This window comes from Otolemur garnettii, unplaced genomic scaffold, assembly GCF_000181295.1.
Source record: "Otolemur garnettii isolate 467f Iridium unplaced genomic scaffold, OtoGar3 scaffold00041, whole genome shotgun sequence".
Lineage (NCBI taxonomy): Eukaryota > Metazoa > Chordata > Mammalia > Primates > Galagidae > Otolemur > Otolemur garnettii.
In genome coordinates, this window is record NW_003852436.1 from 12,166,622 (window position 1) to 12,179,309 (window position 12,688).

General features: G+C 37.0%; 1 pseudogene across 2 annotated transcripts in view; it reads right to left on the minus strand.

Annotated features, from left to right (window-relative positions):
• Positions 1-11,739: 11,739 nt before the first annotated feature.
• The window catches only part of LOC105887025, a 149,510-nt pseudogene continuing 148,561 nt past the window's right edge, over positions 11,740-12,688 (minus strand). Inside the window, exon 4 of one of the 2 annotated variants that reach the window (XR_002773508.1) lies at positions 11,740-12,455. The product of XR_002773508.1 is annotated as an F-box/WD repeat-containing protein 7 pseudogene, transcript variant X2 (transcript). Of the gene's footprint in view, positions 12,532-12,688 lie in introns of those variants that run through there. The other variant, XR_002773507.1, reaches the window with a different exon arrangement.

Here is a 12,688-nt window from a genome sequence, read left to right on the forward strand (position 1 = left end):
CCTCAAACTCTTGGGCTTAAGCGATTCTCTTGCCTCAGCCTCCCAAGTAGCTGGGACTATAGGCACCTGTCACAATGCCCAGCTATTTTTGTTGTTGTTGTTGTCAGAGTTGTCATTGTTGTTTTAGCTGGCCTGGGTGGGGTTCAAACCTGCCAGCCTTGGTGTATGTAGCCAGCACCCTACTCACTGAGCTACAGGTGCCACCCTGTCTTTATTTTTGTTGCTTTAAAGTCAACTGTATCAATGAAAAGGATCATTGATTCCCACTTCCTTTTGGTTTCCATTTGCCTAAAGTACTGTTTTCTAACATTTCACCTTGAGTCTTGATTTGTCCTTGTGGGTTAGATGTGTTTCCTAAAGACAGCAAATACTTGGATTATACTTCAACTAGTCAGCCAACCTGTGTGTCTTTGGAGGGGACTTAAAAGTTATTCACATTTATTGAGAGAATTGAAAACTAGGGAGGAGTTCTATCTGTCTTGTTGTATGGAGGTCTGTTGCCTTGTTTTACCATTTGGCCCATTGTGGAAGCTAGCCTTTGTATTTTAGCTTACAAGTGTCTTTATTTTGCTGATGGTCCATTGTGTTGGTCTGCCTATAGTATTGGTGTGAGTACTCTTGCAGAGCAACTCTTATATGGCAAATTTCCTCAATGTTTGCTTGTCAGTAAAAGACTTGATTTCTCCATCAAATATGAAACTTAGTTTTATACAACACGCAATCCTAGCCTCTCAATTGTTTTGTTTGAGATGAATGAAGGTGGAAGCCCATGCTCTTCTGGCTTATAAGGTTTCCACTGTCACCCTGATAGGTTTGTCCTTATAGTTCAGCTGCTGCTTATGCTTTGCTGCTTGCAGAATTTTCTCTTTCATTTGGCTTAAACCAGGTTAAAAACAATGGATCCAGGAGATGCTCTGTTTACAGGTAGGTTTTTTTTTTTGGCCAGGGCTGGGCTTGAACCCACCACCTCCGGCATATGGGGCCAGCGCCCTACTCCTTTGAGCCACAGGCACCGCCTGAGATGTTCTGTTTAAAATGAGTCAAACCAGGGTTCAATACCTGTTTAGTAGGTGTATGTCTGAATTCTTGGCAATACTTAGGGAATTTTCAGTTATAACATCATCGACTAGGGCTTCCATGCCATTAGGACTATTGTTTCTCCTTCAGGGATACCCATAATTTGTATCTTTGTATGTTCTGTGCAGTTTCATGATTCTCAAAAGATTGCTCTGCTTTTACGCTCTTCTTTTCTGCCACCTTAAATGACTGGGTTAGCTAAAGAGCCTTGTCTTCAACTTCTGACATTATTTTCTCTCCATAGTTAAATCTGTTGTTTAAACTTTCTACTGCATTTTGAAACTCCCTGAATGACTTCTTCAATTCTTTAAGCTCCATTATATCCTTTCTAGTTTCGGCCAGGTCTTTGGAGACTTTGTCTTGTCTTGAATTTATTTCTTAGGTCAATTTTTAAATTTCCTTTTGATGGTTTTCCACTTTCTTTTCAATTCCCTTTATCATTTTTGCCATCCATGATCTGAATTCCATTTCTGTCATTTCCATAATTTCTTTATAGTTGGGATGTTCTATAGTAACTGCATTGTGATCCCTTGGGCGAATTGATCTGTTCTGATTCTTCATGTTGCCAGTGTTTTTTTTGTTGGTTCCTCCCCTCCTCATGTGTGTTACTTCTTCATTTCCTTCCTTTTACTTCTCTTACTTCCTCTTCCCTTTGATCTTCTTTGTTTCTATGCTTTGAGGTTGAAATGGCCCTTTGCTTTTTTCACTCATGTCCTGTGCTGTCACTCTGTGCCTTTGCAATACTGTTTCTAGACAGGATAATCCAGGCAGAAGTTGCTGATCCCTCCTTTCCCCAACTTTATCAAGAGTGGCTGGTAAGAAGATGTCTCTAAACTATCATTTTGGAATCATTCCATTTTTAAATATATCTAACTGAAGTTTCTTTTCTTTTTTGCAGACAGTCATGCTAGAGTACCATGGGGTCATTATAGCTCACTACAACCTCAAACTGCTAGGCTCAAGCCATCCTCCTCCTCAGAGGCCCAAGTAGTTGGGACTACAGCCATACACACCACTGTGCCTGGCTAGTTTTTCTGCTCTTAGCAGAGACAGGGTCTTGCTCTTGCTCAGGTTGGTCTCAAACTCCTGAGTTCAAGCAATCCCATGGCCCCAGCCTCCCAGAGTGCTAGGATTATAGGCATGAGCCCTCTAATTGAAGTTTCTGAATTTGAATACAGCTCAATTAATGTAGCCTCCAACATGAAAAGGTTCCTCATATGTGGGGCAGTAGCTTTATGGGTTATTCTACAGCCAACCCATCCCAAAATTAGTAATATTGTTACACTAAATTTTCAAATTTTAATGAAAGTACAACTCAGGTTCAAAATAAGGTCTGAATTCCAGTCCTAGCTCCACCACTTACCAGCTGCATGATCACTAATCATTTAACCTCTCCTAACTTCTCATCTCTGATATGAGATTAAAAATTAGAAAGAACTGGTAAGATTAAATGAGAATATATATGTATTTAGCACAAGGTCCTAACACACAGTAAAGGGTGTTCAATAAATGGTTTGTTACTATTACTATGGATATCAACGTTATCAGTGTTATCTTCCATTATAGTCCAGAATAAAGACAGGTATGATAGTCTGACTCTACTGCCTCTCAGCAGCACCAGGTCAACTTCAGGACATGACACTGAGAACACATTCAGGTTGATGATCCTGGAAACACACTGAAGATATTCAAACTAAAAAAGGGAAGATTACAGATGAATACAGTCTTCCCGTACAAAAAGTGTTGTCACTGCACTTTATGGGAGAACAAGAACCAAGCAGAGTGACAGGTTATCAATATAAAATAAAAAACTCTAACAAAAAGAACTACCTAAAAATTTGAATGTAGTACCTTACAGGGTAGCATTCTGTTGTGATGACATCATTAGTAATCCTAAGTCTGTGAAAAAGCTACCAGGCACAAATTTGGACTTGGTGATCTCAAAGGTGCCCTCCAATTTAGATTCTATCTTAGAAGACTTAAAATAGGATAAAAAACCTAATCAGTTTAAATATATATATATATGTACATATACATACTTTTTAAAAATTAAATCATAGCTGTGTACATTAATGCAGTCTTGAGGTACAATGTGCTGGTTTTATATACAATTTGAAATATTTTCATTAAACTGGTTAACATAGCCTTCATGGCATTTTCTTAGTTATTGTGTTAAGACATTTATATTCTACATTTAGTATTTTTTTTTTTTTTTTGAGACAGAGTCTCACTTTGTCACCCTCCATAAGGAGCTGTGGTGACACAGCTCATAGTAACCTCCAGCTCTTGGGCTTAGGCGATTCTCTTGCCTCAGCCTCCCAAGTAGCTAAGACTACAGGTGCCTGCCACAGCGCCCGGCTATTTTTTTGTTGCAGTTTGGCCAGGGCCAGGTTCAAACCCGCCACCCCCCTATATGGGGCCGGTGCCCTACTCACTGAGCCACAGGCACTGCCCCAGTTTAAATATATTAATTAGTTTGATGAAATGAGCAGTTGGGAATAAGAGAGAAGAGGAAAAGGAAAACATGAGTGATTTCCTGGTAAAGCACTGGGTATAGAGTTATATTTTAATGACTCTGACACTGCTCACAGAAAGGTTTTTAAATGAAAAATATTCATGTATTATAGGGAGCCAAAAGTGCTATCAAGGCAACATTAAACTCTTTAAAGAAACCACATATTAAAAAAATGTCTTAAAAACAAGAAAAGGTACTACTATGCCAACTATTATTCTTTTAATTCTAATGTGTTAAGGTGACTTTAGAGAACTGCCAGGGCGATATCTGCACCCTGGAAATGCGAAAAATTGGTTATACTAGAACTTGAAAGTGTACAGTGCTTTTTCCACTATTTTCATGCAAAGATAATGCCTTTTCTTATGAGAGACATCTTTTTATCCAATCCTCTATTAGGAGCATTATATGGAAGTCATTAAAAGAAGCCTATGTAAAATAATCATTGGCTTCTATTAGATGTAGTTATTTTTCTAATAAATAATACTCATATATGCTTATAGTAACAAGGTTGAGAAATTCTGAAATGTACATGAGGAAGAAAAAGAAATAACCTTTATTCAATCACATTCAGAGATAATTCCTAACATTTCGTATAATTTCTTCTGATCTTTTTCTGTGGATATATATAGAGAGATATAGATATATATGTAATACACAGTAATGCATAATTGCTTCATAATTCAAAATTCATAATTCTGAATCTACATGCTTAATAAAATATTTGTAAGTATTTCCTGTTATTAAATATTCTTTAAAATGTGATTCTGAATGGCTGTATGAGTTGCCTTCAATTAATTTCTGCATGCTAGCAAAATGTTTCCTAAAGTGGGACTTTTAACTTCTCCCTAGGGCCGTCTTTCTCTACTACTGCTAACTATGATATAAAATTCTGCAGTGTAACTATCTGTACATATACTGAATACTTGAGCCTTAGACTCAACTTAAAAATAATATGCCTATTTACAAATCTACCTTGAATATATCTTAAGACCTCTAGCTTGAATGTAGCTTAAGAGGTGAAAGGACAATTGTTTATATTACAATTTGTGAAATTTTAACTCTTAATCTAAATCAAATTTCTTCTGCTCAAGAAATTGAAAGAATTAAATATCAACTGAATGCAAAGCTTGCCCATAAATCACAAAGTAATATCAAACAAACTATATCAAGAAGAGAACCAACGATGGGGTTGGAGAATTGAATTTTCTAAATCTAGAAAGTTGTAAAGATAGAGAATTCTGGACTGGGATTTAAAGGATCTGGCTAGCTGGCAGAAAAGGCCATCATTCAAAACAAGTGGAAAGGCATGGAGATTAAATCAGGCAGAAAGGAAAGTGTACATATACGGATTTGGGTTCATCAATGGGAAATGGGGCACCAGATATTTGTATTGAGGTTATCTATACAGAGCTAAAAATTCATTTTAAAAAACTCATCCAATCATTTATACTGCCAACTCATTATTACTGCCAACTCATTATTAGGAACACACATTATAGCCTGGAACACATAGAAATCTAAACAAAGATGTTTTTAACATTTTTAAACAATGACTTTCCAATTTTGATCTCACAAATGCCATGGGGTAAGAAAAAGGGAAACAAAGTGTTCAAATCTGTCTACTCTTTAGAAGACCCAGAGGCTTACACAGTAAGAAAAAGTTGAACCATTTTTCCACAAAGTAGCCAGAACACTGGGATATTAACAGACATAAGAAAATCTTAAAAAGGAAAATAAAAGATTGGTTTCGGGAAAAAAATAGTTTTACTTTTCAGTGAGCCACCCATATGATGTCCAATAGACAGCTAGAAATACAAAATTCAAACTAAGGCTAGGGTACATAATGGGAATTTGAGATATAATTTTGAAATAATATACCAAAGTAAAAACAGAACCCATCATGATAAATTATTTTATTCTCTTTCTTCATACTGTGTTCCTTACTACCAACCAAAACAACATCAAAAAGGATCAGATCATTATAATTATATAAATATGAAACAAGTTGCCACAGGAACATTTTGAGGACAACTATTTGTGGTATTCATGAATACTTCAGAGAAGTCTATCATTTGCATAGTACAAACCAATGGAACACTATAAAAATGTTTTAAAATTCCCCATTCTGTGAGAAGACTATTTTTTAGTCTACAATGAAAAACCCATAATTAAAATAATCTTTGAGCTGGGCACAGTGATGTCCCAGCTACAGAGAAGAGTTGCTTGAACTCTGGGGTTCAAGGCCAGCCTGGGCAACACAGCAAGACCCCATCTCTTAAATATGGTAATAATGATGACAATAATCTTTAATCACTTGCAATTTAAACAAGACCAACATTTACAGTTATTACAGTTTACAATAATGTTAAAAATATTTTTTAACCTATACTGACAGGAACTAATTAGAAATAAACATGAGCTAAAATTCAGTTTGGAATCCATATGGAAGATTCATAAGGCACTTAACTATACAGAAGCTTTATTTAAAGATTAGAAGTTTAGAAAAATGGCTTAATTTCTACTGAAAGGAAATGATATAAATATATCAATTAAGAACATGTGTGAGTAGAATCTGCTTAGAATATTATGACATATTTTTATTGAAAATAGGTGCAGCACATTATAGTATGTTCCCAATCCTCCTGCGTACCTTTTATAAAGTATTTATCTATTTCTCCACTTTTATCTTTTTCCACTAGAGGGTGATATAATGACTGAATGCTAGAGGTCATAAAAAATTTACAGATAGGTTGATATGTACAATGAAGATGAAGTATATTTTGTAGGATTAGGAGAGATAGGAAGCAGACAAAATAAAGTCAAAGCCTATATCTATAAACTACCGGAATGTCACAAGCACTATGTTACCCCTTTTACATATATTATTTCACTTAATCCTCACAAAAATCCTGAAAAATATTATAGTCTGATTTTACAGATAAGGAAACAGGTAAACAGGTTCAATAAGATTACATATTTATGATCATATAACAAAAATCAGAATTAAAGCTCAGATCTGAAAAGTCTTATCACTCTACTATATTAGGGGAAATCTTTGTCTAACTGTACCCCTTCCCCCATTTCCATCAGCCTCCCCATGTATTTAAAATTGAGTTAAACTAGACTAGGTCATTGTTTCTCGTTTTTCCTCCTTCATAAAGCTAGGGAATAATGGCTATTCATTGGGCCACAGTTATTGTGGGTGTTATTCAAAATGAATGCCTTAAATAATATTTTTTACTCTCTTAACATATCTGTACCTAACAGAATCTGAATTTCAGTTCTTCATCTTGCAAACAGACTAGGTCAGGGAGTTTCTGAGGATGCCACTGTTCTCTAGATCTCTACACAAAGTGAAGTTTAGAGCTCTGTTTGATTGTTGATATTAACCATATTGTCCTACAAAGTTTCCCAGCAGTTCTGGTCCAAGGGGTAGCTGAAGCAGAGTGAACTAGGAACAAAACTATTATTTTGATTCTCTGATTGCCTAATGATCCTGGTGTCTGATTCCCCTGATTGTTTAAAACCTAGAGACAAAAAAGAGTGTTAAGGCCTCTAGACTCTAATACACAGACATACTATGTCTTTAAATATTTTTATATTTTAATATACATTTTTTATTTGAGGCAAATGGATAAACACTGTTAAGTTGCCAGGAGGACTCTAACCATAAAATGGGGGGGGGGGCGGGGAGCAGACTAATGAGAGGTAAGGAATGAAGTTATGTCAGAAGAAAACAAAGGATGAAGTTATATCAGGTGGAAGGCACTAAGACAGACAGGGAAGCATCAGAAATCAGTGCTCAAACATGCATCTCTTCATGAAAAGATCAGGAGGATATAAGAACTGACCTAACAGCACTATCTAATTTGCTTTTCATGTTAGAAAATGAGCTGATGATCCTCTACATAAAATATGCCAAAGATTCTTCAATATGAGCTGGATGTCTTTAGAAAAAAATTTTCAAAGTTGTAATGAAGATGTTGACAGAGTTAAAACTGAAGACACAGACATCCATATCTGGAGAAGCAAGTGGACTCTGGAATTTCCAAGCAGACCAGTCAAATTTAGAAAAATAGCACACAATCCCTAGTTAAGATGCAGCACCTCTGATGGACTCTAGACAGAGCAGTAGCCTCTGTGACTCAGTCTCAAATTTCTTGTTTAGATTGTCATTTCTATTACAATACCTTTTGCCTTGAGCCCTCATATCTTCAATAAGCTTTTGTGAAATGCCACATGGAAAAGTATTTAACTGAGCTCTCTGTAATTTCTATAGGGTAGCTCCATTTTTTTTTTTTTTTTTTTTTTTTTGGTAAGACAGAGTCTCATTCTGTTTCCCAGGCTACAGTGACTCGGCATCAGCCTAGCTCACAGCAACTTCAAACTCCTAGGCTAAGCAATCCTCCTACCTCAGCTGCCCAAGTAGCTGGAACTACAGATACCTAGCACCACAACTGGATAATTTTTCTAGTTTTAATAGAGACAGGGTCTAACTCTTGCTTAGGAGGTCTCTAACTCCTGAGCTCAAGCAATCCTCCTGCCTCAGTCTCCCAGAATGCTAGAATTACAGGCATGAGCCACCATGCTGGCCTTTCTGATGATTTTATGGTATTAGAAAGTCATTACATTCAAAAGTCTAGAATCTTTGACTCTATTGAAAATCTTGTTTAATGATATTTGCCAAATTCCACCATAGGGGGCAGCACAGCACATGGAAAGAAAAGGGGTATTTGAAATTAGGCAGATCAGGATTAAAATCTCCTATCACTTATAATATGGTTTGGAGTCAATCATTTGGCCTATTTGTAACTTTTATTTACTTATCTGTCATAGGACCAGGCAAACAGTTCATGCTTAATAAACTGTAATTCTTGTGACTTTTAACATTAGGACAGTTTGGAATTTCTGACATACATATGCCTGCAAGAATAAACTTTTTGTGACTAGGGAAAAAAAAATTGTCCTCAGGGTTTTGACAGTTTTCAAAATGCTTTTAAGTAAATAAATACAAGGAAGAACCAAAATAATTTTTTCTCGTTTACATATATTGCTTATGCAACATATCTGGGAATGATGAATAAATTAAGTCTAGCTGTCCACAAGGTTCGTTTAGGAGACTGCCAAAAAAATAAAATTTGAAAAGTATCTTGAGGAACATTTGTACAAGGCTAATCCTACAATAACATTTGAAAACAGAATTTTAGGCCAGGCACAGTGGCTCATGTCTGTAATCCTAGCACTCTAGGAGACTGAGGTGGGAGGATCACTTGAGCTCAGAAGTTAGAGACCAGGCTGAGCAAAAGCTAGACCCTATCTCTACAAAAAATAGAAAAAATTACCTGGGCGTGGTGGTGCGTGATGCCTGTAGTCCCAGCTACTCGGGAGGTGGAGGCTCAAGGATCAGTTGAGACCAGGAGTGTGAGGTTGCAGTGAGCTATGACAATGCCACTGTACTCTTGCCAGGGCAACAGAGTGGGACTGTTACAAAAAAAGGAGAGGAGGCTTAATAAATGATTTTTATGATACTACTCTTTTCAAAGTGAAAGTCAAGAAGACTTAAATAACACTATGGCCTGGGGTAATGTGTGTAGAGAGAAGTGTCTTTTGTTTATAAAGATCGAGAACTTAAACCTCTGCCAAAATAAAGCAATTGAACAGTGACAGCTTCTCCCTCTTTACCACATTGTAAGATTTATATGGGTAGGTAACTGGCATGTTCTTCTAAAGCAATGTAATACTAGGTGACTTTTTTTAATGTTGTTGAAAAATAAAGTACTCTGGAAATGATCCTGTAGAAGTGTCTTAATGATGGACAGAAAGGAAAATATTTAGGCCAACCGCAGGCTGTAGAAGGGTACCACTGCCTGGGAATCAAACGGCTTTACATTCTCTATGCCATATTTATAAAGGCAAATGATTTCATGACAAACAAAAACAATATATCAAAAGTATATATATACACACACACATATAAATGCATATACACATTTATCCCTGTACATATATATAGAAACTTACATACACATCTATTCCTGCTGTTGTTAGAACCCAGTCTATTCCTGTTATCTTATACATAGAATGCAATGACTGTTATTCATGATTCAGAATCACTAGAAAAAACTAATTCAAATTCAACATACAGTATTTTGTTTATAAAGCAGTAACTATGTGAACTACTTAAGATATATCTAAAAGTTCTGTGTATGATTTCATCTTGAAAGTAAAAAAGGTAAAGCACCTGTCAAAAATGTGTGGTCCGATGACAGGTAAGTAAGCAGAAGTTACGGAGAGGCCAAATGATTCACCCCCCCCCCAAATCATACTATTAGTGATGAGAGAGCTTAATCCCAATCTGCCTAATTTCAAAAACCCTTTTTCAATGTGAAAACTGGCCAGAGAATAGTATGATGACTTTTCCTTTTGGAAAATGTTATGTTTTATCTCACTAACATTTTTATTTTTAATTTCAAGTATAGCAGAAGTCAGCAATAACTCTACACCGGTTTGCAAAGCTTAGTTTTGATTAAACTTCTTTCTTAAATAAGAAAGTGCAATTGAACCTTAAGTATTAACCCCCCATTCCTCTAACTGAAGCCTCACAAAAAAAGAGCTAGTAGAGGCATCTGGCTGAGATCCAAAGCTACTGCTTCAACACCTTGAGATAGGTAGAGTAAAATGGATGAAAACCACTACTTGATGCCATTTCCTTCTTAGACCACAGAAGCTAAATAAAACCTGACCTGCAAATAGGCCAGGCAAATTAGTGATAAACATGTTTTAGAAAGAGTTTAAATTTCACAAGCTGAAGCAAAAATGATTTTGCGAGTCAAGTATTAAGCCAAATAAGTAAGATACTTCATTCTAGGTCAATTTAGGTTAAAGGAGTATGATATTAAATCTGTTTATAACTTGCTGATGCTGCTCCAGGAACCTGTGTCCTTTTGACTTCAAGATTCTTCTTTTTGAAGCATCTTGGTCTTCTCTGCTATATCCCTTTTTGTTGGGGCCCAGGATGGGCCAGGTCTCCACCCCGGCTAATCTATTGTCCAGAGGCAGACCACTGTGCTATCTTGCTCAGGAACAATTACCCTTAGGTGCCTAAGAGCTATTTGCCTTAGCAGAAGGGAGAGAGAGAGAGAAACAGTCTTAGCAGGTCTTCTTGAAGAGATGCTGGGCAGACGCCCTGTGGGTAGGAGAAGCCAAAGAGTCAGAGTGAGGGAGTCCCTAAAAGAATAGCATGCACGCTCCTTGACTCACCTCTCCTGCAGCTACTTGTAGATATAATCCCATGGCTATTTACACCACAGGTGTAGAGACTGCCAATCACTGAAGTTCTCGTTGTGTGCGCTCTCCTGTTAAGGAGAGCCAAATCCCTTCCCTGTGCCCTTATCGCCAAGGTGTTACATTACCGAGCTGTTACAGAGTATTTCTTATAGTTACAGAGTGTTCCTGAGCTTAACTGACTTCTCCTTTCCATGAGCTATATGGTGGTCTGCTATACTTTTTAATAAAAGGATTTGTTCTACAAAATTTGGATGAAGTAAAAAGGCCACAGTTAAGGACCAAGAAGGCCACATTTCACCTTGAGGCCACAAGTTCCCCACCCCTGCCTGCTTTTTATAAATGAAAAGTTTCTTGGCTGGGTGTAGTAGGTCATGCCTGTAATCCCATCATTTGGGGAGGCTGAGGGAGGAAGAACTGCTTGACCCCATGAGTTTGACATAAGCCTGAGCAACATAGCAAGAACCTGTCTCTACAAAAATAAAAAAGTATTAGCCAAGTGTGGTGTATGCATCTCCAGTCCCAGCTACTTGGGAGACTAACGTTGAAGGATCACTTAAGCTCAGAAGTTGGAGGTTACAGTGAGCTACGATTGCATCTGTACTCCATCTTGGGCAACAGAGTGAGACCATGTCTATAAAAATAAAATAAAATAAAAAGTTTCTTCATACTTGATTTACAGAAATCATGTTTTACTCCAACCTTCTATACCTCATGCAACCTACTAACCCCTGACCTGGGGGCAAGGCTTAGAAGAAAATGTGATGTTAATGATTTTCCAGTGACAGGATCAGCTTCCTCCATTTGTAATTAAGACTGTCCCATTATCAGTATTTTTATTTGCACTACTTTCTAATGCCTTCTGTAAAACAAAACTTAGCTCATTTTATTATTATAATACATATATGAAGGTTAATTTGCAACATTTATGAAGACTGTGAGGAAGATCTCATTTCAATTAAAAGATACGTAAAGTTTCTCAGGTTAACAGCAAATTGAATATACTCACTTTTGTTGTCTTTGTATAGAATGGGGAAGAGAGTTGGTGAATGGGCAAGTCCACAATGCTACTGGAGTTTGTGACACTGTTACCATGTGTATGTTCATCTTCTCTGCTACTGTCATCAGACTGATCAAAATCATCACTCTCCTGGTCCATTTCCTCCTCCTCCTCATCCTCCTCATCTTGTTCACCAGCATGTTCTTCATCTTCCTCATGGTCTTCTTGGTTTCCTGAGGAATCCTCATCTACTGAAATAAATCGATTATTGTTTTCTTCCAAGTGTCCTTGCTGGGAATCATTTTGGTCTCCAGGTCGAGGTTCTACACCAACGATTTCACCATTCCTTACAGTGTGCTCCTCCTCTTGTTGTCTCAGTTGCTGCTGCTGTTCCTCCTCTACCACACGATTCATCTGTTCCTCATCTATCTGGCTTGAGGAAGGGTTACCTCTCAGAGAGCCTCCAGTTCGTCGTCTTTTGCTGCCCACAGAGAGCAGTTCCTGATTCATTTCCAAAAGCCAGCTTGCTACTTCTTGGACCTTGGCTAGACTATCAGAAGATGCAAAGGTTTTCACATTCTGCAAGGAAAAATGGGGGGAAAAAACAAGATTTATACAATCTGCATTATCTTCTTTTTTCATGTTATATGTCTGTTTTCTAGATATCACTGAAGATTGTGAAAAGTATTTGAAGTCATCAAGGCATTAAGACGTTCTTTAGTGCTCAATGTAGAATATTCCAATTATAAAAGTTATAAGACTTTAAGAAGACATACACAAAAATCACACAGTAAACTGTTTTAGGTCTCCTT